Source organism: Bos indicus, chromosome 9 (assembly GCF_029378745.1).
Source record: "Bos indicus isolate NIAB-ARS_2022 breed Sahiwal x Tharparkar chromosome 9, NIAB-ARS_B.indTharparkar_mat_pri_1.0, whole genome shotgun sequence".
Taxonomy (NCBI): domain Eukaryota; kingdom Metazoa; phylum Chordata; class Mammalia; order Artiodactyla; family Bovidae; genus Bos; species Bos indicus.
Window position 1 is genome coordinate 65,356,532 of NC_091768.1, and position 14,710 is coordinate 65,371,241.

Here is a 14,710-nt window from a genome sequence, read left to right on the forward strand (position 1 = left end):
ATCTACTGAAGTCTATTTGTATCCTAAAGGCCCAAGGTTAAGAACTTCAGTTCTAAGAAATTTCAGAATCCAGCCACAGTATGCTCATGGTCTCATGGTACAGATTCACATAATTTATTTTCCTTTGCAGGATTCAATTTGCAGATGAAATTACGTTCATCTCTACTTTGTAAAAGAGGAAAGGCTAGACACTCAGTATCTGAGCTGATTCATCCTAAGAAATATAGTTGCAGGCACACACCTTATGATGCCCATGAATTTGGAAAATGATGTAAACAAGCAGGACCATTTTGACAACATGTGCGTTTGTATTCACAAAACAACACGAAGAGTAGTAGTTATGGTGTGTATTTTATTATATTTGATCATTTTAATCTCCCAAATTAAGAGGAAGCCCCATAATACAAAAATATGCATTTATATAGATAGCAATTATTGAAATTTTATTTCTATGAGTTGAACATGAAGCACTGAAATACCCTGCCTTTTCTCTTTAACCCATTGCCATAGGAACAGGGTGATATTTTCTGCACTGGCCTCTACTTGTGGCCTCTTATCTTGTAAGTATTTAAGTCTGAAGAGATATAGTTAGAATTGCATAGAATTTTTCTGAGAGTATGGATTTTTACTTCCTGCCAAGCATTCTATTCTCATACACCCTTGTGACCCTATGGAAATGGGAACCATGAAAATATTTTCTGTCTCGGAGGTTAATCTATGGTTCACTTTCTCCAAAGTACTCCACCAAAGACCAGATGGGATACTAAAACGAACTAGGTTCTGACTACAAAGCACCCTTGTAGCCTGAGGCAGGGGAAGGCATTGCAAATATGTGTGCTATGTGGAAGTCCCAGCGGGATTTCCACAGAGAGCCTGTCTGAAGGCACATGGCCACTCTGGGAAGTAAACCACTCTGAAATTCCCAATTCTCTCTGAGCACTAATTCTGCAGCCTGGGCATGGAGGCCAATTGGAACCATGTGTATAGGCTGCAGCTCTGGGCAGATCACAATGCCCTGGCCACACTGCCTTGCCAGTTCCACACTTGCAGAACAAGCTCTCTACAGCCATTGATTTAGCCTTCTAGAAAAGGCGTACCACTTGTGATTGGAGAAACACAAGCTTTGGCATCATTCAGGCCTGAGTTGAATTCTGGCTCTCCCACTTTCTAGTTATATCATTTGGTACAAGTGACTGAATCTCTGGGCTTTGTATCCTTGTGTACAAAAGGGATAGTTACACCTAACTTGCAGAATATTACAAAGATTGAGTCAGAAAATAGAGTGTTCTGGAGAAACCAGCTAGCAAAACGGTTAAGAACTTTAAAGCTCTACATTGTCAGCTCCAGTTTCCTCATCTGCAAAGTGGAAATAACAAAACACTTATCTAATAGTGTTCCTAGGAAGGATTCAGTGACTTAACATACTTAAAGGGCTTCAGCCAGAGTCTGATATATATTAAATGCTTCATAAATGCTCATATTATTGAATGATGCCCCTATAATATTTAGTAGAATGCTGAGGGATAGTAGAAGCTCAAAAATAGCAATACTGTTATCTTTTTTATTTCTCCCTAAACATGGTATGAAAGGAAATTATAATGTTTATTTCTATGGTTGTACAAATTTAATATGTTTAGTGTTCTCAAAAGTGTCTCTTTTAAAATGTCCTAAAACTTCATATTCCATATTCAGGTTGTCTGTACCAAACTCAGCCTGTGTCAATTCCCCAAATTTTCTCAGAATATAAAGCACAGGCTGGAATTAAATGGATTCAGTGAAAGCTAAAGAGAAGTGCACAAGAAGAGAAATGCTGGTGCAAGATCAAAGTGTGTGGCCGAAGAATTTAGTAATCTCTACCCCCAAATACTCCGGTCCGTCTTGAAAAATCTCAAGAAAAATAAAATGTTTCCAAAAAAAGAATCTTTTCCTAGCAGCCAAATGAAAGATTTGTATAGTATTTTACTCAAAACAGCAATTTTCATTCTGCAGCCAGGATACTTTAAAGAAGAGAAAGCCCAATTGTGTGCACGGCCATGAAAATGATTCCAGGTGCAACAAGCCCTCAAGATTTATATAACTCAGCTCTTAATTTATTTCCTTTAATCCACACGCTATTTCCTGGGTTCTCAATTGTCAGCCACATGTTTCTCAATAAAGACCATAGTAGCACCAAAATTTCAAGTTAGATGCTATGAGTGCATTTCCTGAGTTGCCAGTATGAAAAGTAATTACTGCTTTTAATTATTATTTCTGTTGTAATATTTCCAGAGGACAAAGGAAAGGTTTTATGCCAAACCTTGGTCTTCATAGAACTTGTCAGCTGGCATAGGGTTACCAGAAAGCTGAATTTGCACACTCTGATGGCAGTGTCAGCATGGAGCAGCCCTGGAATTGATAAGCAACTATCTTAAGGTATAATGCACAGAGCATGTAATGCATGGGGAGAAGGCAGCTCATTACAATCGAAGTCCACTGCAGTCTCAATATAGAAGCATTCTATAAAAAAAAACTAAAAATAAAACCATAAAAAACTATAATACAGGAATATTAACCAATGGGCAATGTGCTCTTATTATCTAACAAGGGAAAACAATATAAAGCTGTGTAGGTAACTACAAGAGGCTTCCCTGGTGGCTCAGTAGTAAAGAACCTCCTGCCAATGCAGAAGATGTGGGTTTGAGTCCTGGGTCAGGAAGATCCCCTTGAGAAGGAAATGGCAACCCACTCCTGTATTCATGCCTGGAGAAGCCCACGGAAAGAAAAGCCTGGCAGGCTACTGTCAACAGGGCTGCAAAAGAGACACAACTGAGCAACTAAGCAACCACCATCACCACTACCAGAAGGTCTGTAACACAAGTTTTAGTGAACTAACGTTCAGACTTAGTTATTCAAAATCCATCTTTTGACAGACAGAAGTAAGTTTTTATTTAGAAGAAGTTCACTTTTACACCTGACTACTTAAACTTTACCTACAAGAACAATTTCTTGCAGTTAATTAACTAAGCAGAGGTCATTACACAAAGAGAAAATTTTTATTACACTTGTTTTAAAATCATATCCATAAAAAATAAACTATGTAAAATTAACAAGTCCCACCAGAGTGACACTATTAACGCTTTCTTCTAAGAGGTCTGAGTATGAATTCATTAGAATGGAAAGGTAATTTGTGAACATTTTATATGAAAAATGACATAAATCCCCTTGTTAACATTACACAAAGTATTACACTATTCTTAAGAGAAAATAGCAAAATGTATTCTATACCATAAGTGACCAATGAAAATTCCAGAAGAAGCTGTTTTATTACTTTTTTCATGGCATTTCAGAGCCATTGTTAATATAAGAAGCAGTCATTTCCAGTTGCGCAACTTGTGATGAGAATTTACTTTTTAGGATGAAACATCCAAATGAGCAACTTTTCACACCCTCTGAGTGTGGTGTTCATGTCGACATCACGCAGAACAAACATGGCTTATGAGCAGAGGTTAAATGATAGATAAATCATTTCATAAGCCATATACTTAAAACTTGTTCTATTCTTCATGGCTATCAGTGCCTTGGTGCTGTCTTTATCCTTGCTACACCCTGCGTTCTTTCTTTTTCTTTTTACTATGATTCCCAGTGTTTTGATGCCATATGTTTTGCCTTATTCAACCATTTGGAGTACAGGTGTGCCACTGTGTTTTTGATGGAGTGTTGCTATTCCAGAAAGCTCCATCCAAAACACAAGCCCACACATGTAATCCAAACCCGAGGATGAGTCAGCCACGGTGACTCCAGTTCTTAAGAGACGCCTCACATAGCTCCCCAGAATATAGGACTAGTAACACACTTGATAGTTAAGGCATAATCCTGAACTTGAAAAGGTCTAACTCTTCCTCTATGAATTTTCAAGGAAGAAATTTGGTTTTAAATGCTGGGTGCATTTTACTAGACTTACACTCAGTGCTTTTAGGTTACAAGAGTCTTTCCTTGGTGAATAAAACCCCAAGTTCATGACTTATTACACCTCAAAAATGAGGACATTCCACAATACTGGTCCAAAGATTTTTTTCAATAAGGACAAGAAGCTTAAGAGATTTTCTTGCCACGGAAATACCCTCTCAAGTGCTAGTCAAGACACTATGGATCCTGACAAACACATCACCCAATTCTTATCTCTTTGAAAATGTTTCCATTTCTTTTCACATTAAGAAAACAGCCACTTTCCAAAAGCAGGCAACAACAAAGAGAACAGCATGGTTTTTTTTGGTGGGGGGGGGGGGGGGCGGGTGGGGGTTAATCTGGGTATTATTTTCAAGACACACTTCGGAGAGAGTCTCTGAATGTTCTGTCAGAGGCATGTCTCTGCCAGTGTTTATTTCTCATACTGATGCAGTTCAGAGGTGATTAGTGAAAAAGATGCTGAAAGAAAGGGAATAAACGAGTGGACAGGTGTCATCCTTTCTGCGCTCCGGTTCAGAGCCCACACGGCTGATTCCTTTGTGGCAGATTTGGTACTATGTGGGTGGTTGCCTGACTTCAAATGCTCAGCTGCTCAGGCTCCCTGGTCACTGACAGACTGCCTCCTCCACTTAGGAACTCGCAGATGATGAGTCTCTGACCCTTTAAACAAAAAGCCTGAGCACCATATGGTGATTCTAAAAAGTGCTATCTCAAGATACAAGGTCTTTATGAAGAACATTTGCACACTGCTTCCATGCCTGGGGTCGGTTCCTTCCATTGTTTTTGTTGGTTCAAACCACCTTCCAGTCTGCATCCTTTAATAGAAATACAGCCACAAATGAATAGAAGTTTCAAGCTGGGAGGAATATAAACCATCTAGTCCAAACAGCTTCAAGAATTAAAAAAGATAACATGTGGGAAAACACTTTGTAAACTGAAAAATGTTCCCTAAGAAGAATGTATTTTATTTTGAAGATGGGGGAAACCAATGACAAGAAAATGATGATTTATTTACTATACCTTAGGTTGATCAATAACTGTTTAATTAATTTTAGCATTTTCATACAAAGTTTTAACAACCAAGTTCCTATTTAAAGTTTAAAATTAGACCATGGGTTCCGTGACTTTTCTTTTGAATGTATATTTTGGATGAGAAATTCAGGGCTTTTTCCCATTCAAATAGTCTATCTTACAAGCAATGTGTGAAACTTCAAAGAAGCTGTCATCTTCAGTCAGAACCCTTCTGTAAAGGTGAGCATGTATGCTGACCGAATGGAAGGAAGTATGTGTCCATTCCACAGGACAGACAGAAACACTTTGCCGTGGCATGTTCTTTGGTTAAAAATAAATGTATGGTATAAAATGTTGTGTAATATCTTAATACCAGAAGTCTCCTCATACCTTTGTCTAAGGGTATCTGCAATCCAAAAAAGCAGAAAGATGTAGATAGCTGTCCAAAGTGGGACCATTAGATTTCTGAGTCTGACTCCAAGAATCCCAAAATTAACAGAGCCACAGGGCTACAGAGAAGCCAGTTCTGGGTCCTGTTTCCACGCAGCATCACACAGGGAGGCATAGGAAAGAGACAGGACTGCCAGACAGGCTCATACCTGGTTGATCTCAGCCCAGGCTGGATGCTAAGGTGGCCAGGAAGCCAAGTGTATCTTTACCTACACAAGTTGGGGCCATCAGTGATGCTCACAGATTTGAAGGAGTTGGGGTGAAATAATTGTTGACTTCTGGACACCTCCCAGTATCCACAGCTGTCACAGAATCTGTATGTCTACAGGAAGCAGCTAGAGGAGGCTTGGTTAACAGGTGGAATCTAGTGGAGTCATGTCCCTCCTGGGGTCCCATCTTCCTCATCCTCTTATATGACCTGGATGCCTCCTGGCCCTCTCCACAGACCTCAGGATTCCTGGCCCAAGCATGTTCCTGTTCCTCCATTAAAACCTTCTCCCACCTCAGCCACAGTACCTCTCAGCTGCTCATAACGTGTTAAAGAATCAGGATACTGATCTATGAAGCAAGAAGTTAAGAAATGCAGAGAGAAAAAAGGAAAGAAGTGCAGCAGAGCTGACTCTACTCAAAGCTAAACCATTCAATGGGCTTCCCCAGAGGCTCAGCGGTAAAGAATCCACCTGCAATGCAGGAGATCAAGGTTCGATCCCTGAGTGGGGAAGTTCCCCTGGAGAAGGAAATGGCAACGAGTTCCAGTGTTCTTGTCTGGAAAATCCTATGGACAGAGGAGCCTGGCGGGCTGTAGTAAGTAGGGCTACTTGCAAAAGAGTTGGACAAGACTTAGTGACTAAACAACAACAAGCCATTAATTGCCTTCTTATAATTTGATTCATTTTTGCTTCTTCTTAACCATGAAAATCAGTGATATGGAAGGAAATGGGTAAGAAGCTGGAGAGATTTTCAAGTTATTAATGAAAGGTGATGCATAAGACAACCTTGAATAGTGAGATTGAAACCCAGGGCCTTTCAGTGACATCCCAAGCCTGGAAGGTGCCAGATGTCCACCCTCTTGTATTTCAGTAGCAGGACCCCTTTTATTTGTTTTCTTTCACAAAGTGGTGAAGCTGGGGACGGGGATGTGTAATTGTTGCTTATTTCAGTAGCTCAGTCAAAGTTCTTGATGACACCTATCAGCACATTGACCACCCCCAACTCCCTGATTAGAGAATGCCTCCTAGTCACCAGGCCAGAATCTGGCCAAGACAGGAATCCAATGGCAGAACTGGAAGAGAGTTTATTTCTCAACTCCTCCTGGGAGAATTTCCACTCACCCGGCCTCTTTTGTCTCCTCCATTTCCATGACTGAAGGAAAAGACTGCATTCAATTCCTCCAATATCATACTAGGAAATTTACAACAAATATCCACATTTATAGCTTAAATTTGGTCCTGATTTACCTTGTAAGCTACTAAGAGAAATGAAAACTGGTTATAATATTGAGACTGAATCTCTCATGCCTAGAAAGTGAGTCTCTCTCTCTCAGTATGGTGCTTAGGATAAACATACATTCACATACTGTTTATTATACTTCAAAAATTAAAAAAAAAAGTTTAGTGTGGGGCAAATTTTTCTAGCTGTATTTAGAGAGTGACCTGAGATGTGGGAAAGTTGTCTATTGCTTATGTTATTTTTTTCACCCACTTTTGAACACTTTGAGGCTATATTTCCCCGGAGTTGAGCAGAGATTGCCACCCACCTTGGCTCTTCCTGCCTCTGCCCCGACAGAACCTCTTTGTTGTTTTATCTAATCAGATTCAGAGGCCCTGCTATGGTTGGCTCACTTGGATTTTTCAAGGAGGCTCTATTTCTTATTTCCCAGGCTTCAGAAGAACTAAAAATAACTGGGTGAAAAATCTGAAAGGCAAAGCTGCTCTATCTGCCAGCATTCTAAGGAGACAGGATCCAGCTCAATCAGAAGAGAGTGTATCTCTGCCCTTCTGGATGATTAAAGCAAACTGGCATCTTGTATCAGTTTGGGAGCTAGAGCCCCTGGATTGTCGGATGCACATAGTTAATAGACTTACATTTTTCTTCTTCATCCATTAACATTATTCCTGTGAACACCTATGCTTCTGTGTAAAAATGAAACTGCCCTTAAATTATGCTTGGTCTTCACTTTCTGTATCTAAAGTAAATAATAATAATAAACTAGTAAATTTGAAAAAGCACCAATGGAAAGTGTTCTGAATGGCACAGTCACCATTTTCCACTTCTAGTCACCTTCTACATTGTAGTTGTAAGCTAATTTTTTTTTTAACCACATGTTGTCCAGTCTCATCCAGAAATCTGAATGGTGTGTGGCCGTAAGACTCATTATAAAGGATTAGCTAATCAAGACAAGCAGACCTCTTTTCAGGAGGCTGTGCTGGCAGAAACATCCACCTCTGGGTTTTCAAACGACGGATTATGCCCGTGAAACATGGGTGAGGGAACATCTGTCATACATGAAAGATAAAGAATATCTGGCTTTGCCTTTTCATGTGTTATTTTTCAGAGCCATAAAAAATTAAGAGACTAAGTCAGGGGAAAAAGTTCAAAAAAGGAGTTTGTGCCATTAACTCTGCTAGGGCATCAGAGGAGATATAGGGTTTCAGTTTTGAACTTACAAATATGTGAAACTAGAGATTATGAAAATAAATATTTAGCCTGATTCCTAGTTGTCTTTTCGTAAAGGTTAACAGTTTCATACTGAACTAAAAGCAAACAAACACTGGTGTATTAAGAACTTTGTTCAAACTGCTTTCTTGGTTGTGTTCACAGTGATAATCTCGCCTGACAAAACTAAGCAATAAAAAAAGTTAGACTCTCCCAGATAACACTGAAGAGTGACACTGTTATTTGAAAGCATTTACATATGACATGGAGATTTTAATAAATAATTCATCTTAAGTGTAACATATACATATCATATAAATGTAAATGAGTTCAACATCATATTTGCAGAATTGTTTTATATTTTAATAGCTGAGCTAAGTCTCCACTCATAAGTCAGAATAATAAAACTGACTTAAATGAGTGGTGGGGGAGTGATGAGTAGGACCGTCGGCATATGGGAACAGGATCATTTCCAATAACTTTTGAATTTTCCATACTGGATCACAAAAATGGTCAGCAGAGATTCTGTTTTCTATGTGGTTTTTGCAAAACTTTTTCTACATTTTGACTATTTTTAATCTCTGTTCAGGTCAAGAACATCTCTACCCTATTCCCAGTTCTTCTCCAAAGCTTATCAGTCACTGGTGCTCACAAAATATTTGTTGACTAAACAAATGAAAGAATGAATGTGTGAACAGCCTGAGTAGAGTTGATCTTATTTTTGGCATAATAGATTTAAAATGGGAAATAGGAGAAATACAACACTTTTTGTTAGTGTTGGTGATAACATTTTCCTTTCCCTCTCACTCGAAATTAATTTTCCAATCTAAAACTTTGCAAGCTAAGAAGTAGAAAATTTAAGCCAGAAGTCTGCAAAATGGAAGTCTTCTGTTATTAGTTAGTCCATGCAGAGGTTTGTTTAAGAGGAAGAAAAGAGGAAGAAAAGATGAATGGATTCAAAAGGAGCAGGAAATCTCTTTGAGGAACTTGGTGTCTGATAAAAAGGGACAAAGAGAATATGGTACCAAAAGGCCACAAGCAACTGTCAAAACACTAGTTTTCAAAAATGAAAATGGTCAACGTCTGCATTATTTTGCCTTCTCCAATACCCCTAGTGCTTATTTTCATTCCCAAAGCTTCTTTTGCTGGAAAAAGCTTTTAAATCATAACCAGTTCGTTCCAACCCTGCTAGGTGCTTGGAGGCAAAAGGCACAAACATTTTTGCACAAACATTTCTGTAGGTCCACCCTTGCTCACAGATGATTAGATGGGGGATATCTTGACAATATCTATGCAATTCAAGTCATTTTTGAAACAAGATCTTGCACACACAATGTTTTTTTAAAAAATACTTTTCTCCATAACAAGGAAAAGATATAGTTCCCCTTATACATGAAATGAGTTCACATACTCAGTGTCTCTCTCATCTGTATATAAGCACATATTTCTTCTGTCACATATGCGCACCCACATAGAGGAAGTCAGTTTTGAGTGAAAAAGTCAGAAAACAAAGCAGAATCCCACCTCAAAGGGCATATGACAAGGACACTCATGTTAAATATCTAGGAAAATAGATCAGACCTACTTTTCTGAATTATTTACCAAGTGCTACCAGAGCCAAGCATATAAGCAACATGATCCTATATCTTAATAATCCTGAGAAATAAGTATTATCATTAAGCAACATGATCCTATATCTTAATAATCCTGAGAAATAAGTATTATCATTATTCCCATCTTACTGATAAAATCAAGGGTTTGCAGGACTTCCCTGGCAGTCCAGTGGTTAAGACCTCCCTTTCCAATGTAGAGGGTGCAGGTTTAACCCATGGTTGGGGAGCTAAGATCCACATGCAAAAATGCATAAAACAGAAACAATATTTAAATGAATTAAAGATTTAAAAATGGTCCACACAAAAGAAAACAAACAAAAAGAATTCTCAAGGAGGTGAAGTAACTTAAAGTGCAAGCCACACAGCACTAAATAGCATAAATGAGTTGGCCTTGTTCTACTGGAAAGCCATTGTTCTTTCCAAAATAGTACAGTGGTTGTTGAACTGTGTTCCATGGGTAGCTGGGCATTTCTGAGTGGATATTGATGGTATAGATATCACCCTGCTCATATATACACATGTTCATACATACACATGTACATACAAGCACACCCTTACAAATATATCTGCTTGACTTCATTTATTTGCCTTTAGTTTTTATCAGGGTGAAAGACAGAAAAAGAAGTTATATATGGAAAGGATGGTATGGTATCTGATCCCATCGAGACCAGCTCAGTTCAGTTCAGTTCAGTCGCTCAGTCGTATCCGACTCTTTGCGACCCCATGAATTGCAGCATGCCAGGCCTCCCTGTCCATCACCAACTCCCGGAGTTCACCCAAACTCATGTCCATCTAGTCCGTGATGCCATCCAGCCATCTCATCCTCTGTTGTCCCCTTCTCCTCCTGCCCCCAATCCCTCCCAGCATCAGAGTCTTTTCCAATGAGTCAACTCTTTGCATGAGGTGGCCAAAGTACTGGAGTTTCAGCTTTACCATCAGTCCTTTCAAAGAACACCCAGGACTGATCTCCTTTAGAATGGACTGGTTGGATCTCCTTGCAGTCCAAGGGACTCTCAAGTGTCTTCTCCAACACCACAGTTCAAAAGCATCAATTCTTCGGCGCTCAGCTTTCTTCACAGTCCAACTCTCACATCCATACGTGACCACTGGAAAAACCAAAGCCTTGACTAGACAGACCTTTGTTGGCAAAGTAATGTCTCTGCTTTTTAATATGCTATCTAGGTTGGTCATAACTTTCCTTCTAAGGAGTAAGTGTCTTTTAATTTCATGGCTGCAATCACCGACTGCAGTGATTTTGGAGCCCCAAAAAATAAAGTCTGCCACTGTTTCCCATCTATTTCCCATGAAGTGATGGGACCAGATGCCATGATCTTCGTTTTCTGAATGTTGAGCTTTAAGCCAACATTTTCATTCTCCTCTTTCACTTTCATCAAGAGGCTTTTTAGTTCCTCTTCCCTTTCTGCCATAAGGGAGGTGTCATCTGCATATCTGAGGTTATTGATTTTCTCCCAGCAATCTTGATTCCAGCTTGTGCTTCTTCCAGCCCAGCGTTTCTCATGATGTACTCTGCATATAAGTTAAATAAGCAGGTGACAATATACAGCCTTGATGTACTCCTTTTCTTATTTGGAACCAGTCTGTTGTTCCATGTCCAGTTCTAACTGTTGCTTCCTGACCTGTACACAGATTTCTCAAGAGGCAGGTCCAGTGGTCTGGTATTCCCATCTCTTTCAGAATTTTCCACAGTTTATTGTGATCCACACAGTCAAAGGCTTTGGCATAGTCAATAAAGCAGAAATAGATGTTTTTCTGGAACTCTCTTGCTTTTTCCATGATCTAGCGGATGTTGGCAATTTGATTTCTGGTTGCTCTGCCTTTTCTAAAACCAGCTTGAACATCTGGAAGTTCACGGTTCACATACTGCTGAAGCCTGGCTTGGAGAATTTTAAGCATTACTTTACTACCATGTGAGATGAGTGCAATTTTGTGGTAGTTTGAGCATTCTTTGGCATTGCCTTTCTTTGGGATTGGAATGAAAACTGACCTTTTCCAGTCCTGTGGCCACTGCTGAGTTTTCCAAATTTGCTGGCATATTGAGTGCAGCACTTTCACAGCATCATCTTTCAGGATTTGAAATAACTCAACTGGAATTCTGTCACCTCCACTAGCTTTGTTCGTAGTGATGCTTTCTAAGGCCCACTTGACTTCACATTCCAGGATGTCTGGCTCTAGGTGAGTGATCACACCATCGTGATTATCTGGGTCACGAAGATCTTTTTTTTCTACAGTTCTGTGTATTCTTTCCACCTCTTCTTAATATCTTCTGCTTCTGTTAGGTCATACCATTTCTGTCCTTTATCGAGCCTATCTTTGCATGAAATGTTTCCTTGGTATCTCTAATTTTCTTGAAGAGATCTCTAGTCTTTCCCATTCTGTTGTTTTCCTCCATTTCTTTGCATTCGCTGAGGAAGGCTTTCTTATCTCTCCTTGCTATATTTAAAAGGCAATAGCCATAGGCAGATGGAATGGTGTAACTGTGCTTTAGTGGGGAGAAAGATACGTCAGAGACTGGCAGAGAAGACCCTTATGCCCTGCTGTGATCGGCACCCAGCACTGTTCTGGTGCCCAGGTTAGGGAGCCTGGCTAGGGCCCTGAAATGGTGTTCTTGGTAAGGACATGGAGGGTTTCCTGGTAGCAGTGGCAGGTACGTACACAGCACTGCCAGCAGCAATGGGAGGCAAAAGAGAAACAAGGCAAACCCATGGGTAAGCACAAGCACTGGGGGCTTTGGAGAGAGGCTGTGGATCTACACTCACAGATCCACAGTCTCTATATACAGGTGTCTATTACACCTGGAGACTTGGCATTCTGAGGATGGACCTTGAGGCCCTTCTTCAGAATCGAGGGGGCAGTCCCAAAAGGTAGGATTTCTAGGCTCCCTACCTACTTTAGCCAGAGCCTATTTTCAAATGTTTTATAAACTGGAATTCCCTGCAATAGGTCGTTTGAAAAAAATATTCTGTTGATTTAGAAATGTAAATTACTGACTATCTCCGACTGCACCTTAAGTTCAATAATTCAGCATACACCCAAACCTCTTTAGCTTACTTAGTCAACGGCCCCAGCATCTATATATCCATCTGTTCATCCAACTGAGTAGCCTCAAAGACATCAGCAACTTCTTCCTCTACCCCACTCTGTGAGTCAGCAAACCAATACATTTAGCTTCCAGAAAACCTCTCAAATCTCCTTTTCCTCTCTCTTTCTAACTGCCCCTTTCTTTTAAAGCCCTTATTATCTCTCACTTGACCATCACAATAGTCTTCTACCTGGCATGCTTATCTCTATCCTTCCTACCAAGCTCAAACAGACAAGAGAACTATTTTTAAAATACAAATATGATCACAACATTCTCATATTTTAAAGTCTTCACTGTGAAAAAAACATGTGGCATGACATATGAGACCCTTCACACTCTACCCTAACCTTCCAACTCAAACATGAGCACTATTGATGTAAACGCGGTCCTTTAGTCGCAAGAATTACGGCTGATAAAACAGGAAAGGTATTTATGACAGGATATATTGAGGAGTTTACAAAAATTTTGGGTGGAGGAACCAGACTCGTAAAAGGCAGAAAGAAAGGGAGGCAAAGCAGAAAAACTACAGCCCAAAGCAGACTACACAGCCAAGGGAGTCGAGGCTGCCATTCTTGCCACCGTAAAACAGTGGTCCTGTGCTTTGAGCCACCACTGCAGCTCTCTCTGGACACTGGGTGTGGCACTGGCTCCACAGCCACTGCTTCTGGAAACCGCAGCCCCAAGGATGCTGTTGACACCAGAAAGATTCTCCACGCAGTGTGTTTTTCTGCTTCTCTTGCTCCATCCGGCTGGCAGAGCCGAAGTCAGATATCCATTCCCTGCCAAGAAAAGGGGCAAGTAGGAAAGGAAGCAAAAACAAGAGGCATACTTTTCAGCATCATATGGAGAGGCTGGCTATAAAAAGTAGAATCAGATGCTGGCAACAAAAAATCAATATATGCTTGATACATACATTGTATCAAGTATAATGTATGCTTCCACTACCTGGGCTATGGAATCTTCTTCAAAGGAGACATGTTCCCTTTTGACTCCTTAAAAATTCTGTTGTCAATATTTGAAAAGATGGTTCCCTGTTTCTAATAAGGGCGCATCTATCCCTGTTTCTAATAAGGGCGCATCTATCGGCCCCTGGTCTGATGTTACCTCCTCTGTAAAGTGCTGGCTGGTGCCTTCAGGCAGAGCTGGTGCATCTTTTGTTTGTGGTCATCACACTTAATTGGAGCACTTCTTACAGGATATTGTCATTCTGATGTCATTTTACAATTCAATGTCCCATCTCAACAGAGAGTTCCTCTTGGCAAGGACTATGTCTTCTTGTCTGTGCCCTCAGAGCCAGGCATTGTGCCTGAGACAAAATAATGTTTTCCATAAAGTCTGTTGAGTAATTTTTGTGGTTCCCCTAGGGAGAATGTGTTGGAGACTCTGGGTGATCCCTACAAGACACTGGCCTCAACTGCCTATAGTAGGGGAACCATCTTCTTCTTGCCCAGAAACTGACAGTTTCTGGAACTTTACAAGACAACTGCAAGCTGGAAGACACTCCTGGCATGAACATTGCCCACCAGCCTTATAACCAGAACCTCTCAACTGGGTTCTCAGTTCTAACATTCATTACAGTGTGGTCTTTGGCATAATACTAAGGTCACAGCTGTACCAGAGCTTATGTGCAGTTGTTTTATTGCCTAAACTTGTTATAATCTGGGTAGTATAGAAACTGAAAAGTTTTCCATTATTTCATAGATGAAGGTTAAAGCAATTTCAAAAGTAATCAACTCCTGTTGGGTAGAATTCATATGTGTTATTGTTTAGTCACTCAGTTAGTTGTCTCTGACTCTTTGCAGCCCCATGAACTAAAGCCCACCTAGCTCCTCTGTCCATGGGATTTCCCAGACAAGCATACTGGAGTGGGTTGCCATTTCCTTCTCCAGGGGGTCTTCCCCGCCCAGGGATCAAACCTGCATCTCCTGCATTGACA

The 14,710-nt window shown here is 40.3% G+C and overlaps 1 long non-coding RNA gene across 1 annotated transcript in view; it reads right to left on the reverse strand.

Annotated features, from left to right (window-relative positions):
- Positions 1-4,352: 4,352 nt before the first annotated feature.
- The window catches only part of LOC109563931 (uncharacterized), a 33,452-nt gene continuing 23,094 nt past the window's right edge, over positions 4,353-14,710 (reverse strand). The window contains exon 4 of the long non-coding RNA XR_002181428.2: positions 4,353-13,553. This is a non-coding gene — a long non-coding RNA (uncharacterized lncRNA). The remainder of the gene's footprint in view (positions 13,554-14,710) is intronic.